This window comes from Montipora capricornis, chromosome 1 (assembly GCF_036669925.1).
Source record: "Montipora capricornis isolate CH-2021 chromosome 1, ASM3666992v2, whole genome shotgun sequence".
Classification (NCBI taxonomy): Eukaryota; Metazoa; Cnidaria; class Anthozoa; order Scleractinia; family Acroporidae; genus Montipora; species Montipora capricornis.
This window is the reverse complement of record NC_090883.1, coordinates 33,858,539-33,861,908: the sequence shown is the minus strand read 5'-3', so window position 1 is coordinate 33,861,908 and position 3,370 is coordinate 33,858,539. Positions and strand designations below refer to the sequence as shown.

The window sequence follows — 3,370 nt, the reverse complement described above, 5'->3', positions numbered from 1 at the left end:
GTTTCGTGTATTGCATGGAGCACCTCCCATTTGAAAATTACTTAGCTTACATGGTGTTAGCTTCAGGGAACTAGAGCAAGATAGCTGGTTAAGATTTTGAGTTTAAGCACATCCCAAATCCCTAGGGAACTAAATCTGAGGACCTGAAATAAATAACCACTGTCTAAGGGCATAGCAAGGTCTATGATTCCCATGTTGTAATTGAACAAGCTGCCCTCTTGAACCTTGTACAACTGTCTCAATCTGTAGGAATGATCCTTCTCTGTGTTCATTTCCAAAGAATCAGACTATTCAAGTTGAAAATTGATTACAAAATGACAACAGGAAATTAGTAAGTTCTGACTAGACCAGGCCTAGGGAACAAAGTGATGTTAAGAGTGACACACCAAAGAGTATTCACTTTTTAATATCAAGCCCCAAGCTTTTTAAACTTTTACAAGTATAGAACTAAAATATAATTTAGTTTGTTAGTCCTTCGGAAGTATAAGATATGAGGAAATGGTCAACAACTGCATTTACAATAAATGGATATCCAAAACGTAATGATCACGATTTTTTTTCTTCATATCAACTTGCTGGTCACCTTACTGAGACTATGACATGTAACATTTTATTATGTAGGATGGATGTAACTCCAACTAGTGAAATCTTAACTGTACATTGAATTTATAAGCAACAAAGAATCCCATTTGTATGAGCCTCATGAATTCAGCACATCTGTTAAATTTACTGCAAACAAATTAATTATCTATGAGTGTTTAAGATTCCAATCATAATCCAGAACTTCAAGAGCTTTAAATACGGCTGTTTCACATAACCAATTTGCCCATTCATCTTCATTCACAACTGGTTCTCAAGGTAACACCTTTCCACAAAACTTGACCTCTCAGCCATCACTTCTGTCCATTGCTCCAATTGTTGAGCCACTGCTCATCTATCTAAACAGCAGAGAATACGCTGTCAGTTCTTTTGATCCTAACTTTTAATTCTGTACATGAAACACTTTTTCCAAAGCAAGCTTACTGATAAACCTAAGACATGGAGAATTATGGACACTTTTCGAGAAACTGTGAAGAGTAAACTCTTCAAACATGGCCATTTTAGGTCTGAAGTAAACATCAATAATATAGGGTTTCATTTCTTTCAACTTAAGTAAACCATTCTCTCCCTCTTCCTCACACTATCTTGGTTTTTACATACATTGTAAATGCTCATAAAGATTTGTTACACTGCACCCAGAATTAATTCCACATTTTTTGGGTACAAATAACATTCAAGGTAATATGTAGATGAACTCCCTTGCTTACTCTCATTGCAAATTTGAAAGTATTACTGTTCATCTAGTTTTCAACATAATTTTGTATCTTCCTTTACCCGTGAATTGTGGTGAACATTTATTGATTTTTATACTACAGTATATGGATTGTTGGAAGAGCCAGTACATGACAAATCTGATGTGTAACATATTTGTGAATAATGATTGTTGAGAAGATGATCAAAATATAGTGACAGGTCTTGAAGATAATCAAGTGCATGTTTCACTTATTCTAGACGGTACTAGGGGATTTTGGCAAGTAAAAAGTGTTTCCTAACATTTTTTTTGTACAAATGTATAACTAACACATACATCTAAAGAAATCGTGATTGGCATTCCTCTACAGGCTAAGGAATACACACTAAAAGCGAAATGTCTGTTCTGCCCTACAGAGCTCGTCTCCAGAATTACAACCAAATCTTTTTGAATGAGCATTCTCACTTATTTCTTAAATCGCTCGTCTAAGAACACTTGCTGAGGTAAATTCAATTGCTGCACGGAGAAAAAAAAAACCGACGAGCTTTTAATGCTAGCAGCTTTTAATGCTAGCAGCATGCTAATGAAATAAACACGATAACAGAGCTTACGCCATCCGGTTCGAAAACTACATGGACAAGCTCCAAATGTGCAATCTTCGACAGTAAACGGTAGTAGTTTGCCTTGCTACAAAAAAGAGCACGCATTTTTTCGGAATAAATAAACCAGATGAAGCGGAGGACAAATAAACAAACAATGCACTAAAAGTGTTCTCGGACTTGGGGGCCGGCGAAAAAGGGTAGTTTAACCGAACTTTTGACTTAAGTTAGCTCTAGGAGACGAAAAAAGCAATTACAAAAATACCTACTGAAGAACAGGAAAAAAAATTGCAAAAGTCATCGTGTATTGAAATGACACTACAACCTTGTTAAAAATGGACAACTATATGCTCTGCACAACAGACTTGGAGAGCAGCAAGACAGAAGACTTTTGTGATCCACGACTTGGAAAATCTATCAAAACTTCCCAAATAAAAATTTCCCAAAAGCTGTTGTAATAACATTGTAATCCTACAAACAGCGCATTTTTTAAAGCCTGGAGTCCCAAGCGGCTGCAAAGAGGAAGGAGACACAATGTTATTTGAAGTAATTTAAAGCTTGGGGGCCGGCGGAATTATGATGAAAACTTACTTCAAAGTTGAAGCAAAATCAGCTCAAATTTAAAATTTCCATCTCATAAAGAATGGTGTATCTGAGGATCGTGTCAATATGCAGCCCTATGATTCATTACAATAAAGCTTCAACATCTTCAAACTAACCTGCATCATTTGCCTTCTCGTGTGAACATCTTGAACTTCGGTAAATCAAATGCCAAACTCCCCTTCTTTGGGCCTTTATCTCGTTTTGTTCGCAATTTGATCATTAAAATATTCTCATCCGAACGCCCAACAAACTCGAAGAATATCCATAGTGATAGAAAAGTGTGTAATTTTGTTACAATCTTTCATCTCTCTTGACGAAATATTTCTCAAAGTGTAGATCGCCTGTTTAAAAACCCGCCGGCAGCGCGTTCAAAATAACAATGGCGCCGAACTCGAATAATTCGATTCCCTTGGCGCATGCTCAGACAAAATGCCCATTTGCTCACTCGGCCACGGTGACGAAGTTCTGAAACGGCAATGAGAGCAAACATTTGGTTTGGAATCCTTTCCGCCAGCGATGATTGACACAATATTAACCCTCACATCTGAAAGTATTTGATAAAGCGCACAGATGATTTTTCTTTGAGAACGGCAGGCGTGTTTTTGGATGGAATTTAAATAGTTGTCTCTTATAACATGATGTTGCTGGATGGTGTAAAATTTGAGTTTTTGGTATTTAGGCACCATGACTCCCTTTTTTCCAGCTGTTAATCTTGAGTAATGACTTAAAGCTATATTTATTGTACATTTTTACCTTCCTTATATGATTTGCCGAGAGTATAAATCTAAGTCACAACAACATATGAAGTTGACAGGATCAACCTTGTCCCCAGGACTTCTTCTATTCCAAAGAGAATCAAGGGATGGTCTTGGAAACG

At 36.7% G+C, this 3,370-nt stretch overlaps 1 long non-coding RNA gene across 1 annotated transcript; it reads right to left on the bottom strand.

The window, feature by feature from the left end:
• Positions 1-391: 391 nt before the first annotated feature.
• Positions 392-2,800, bottom strand: LOC138053092 (uncharacterized). The gene is made up of 2 exons (XR_011133210.1): positions 2,610-2,800; positions 392-938 (listed from the first exon to the last, which is right to left on the bottom strand). It is a non-coding gene; the product is annotated as an uncharacterized lncRNA (long non-coding RNA).
• Between the last annotated feature and the right edge of the window lie 570 nt (positions 2,801-3,370).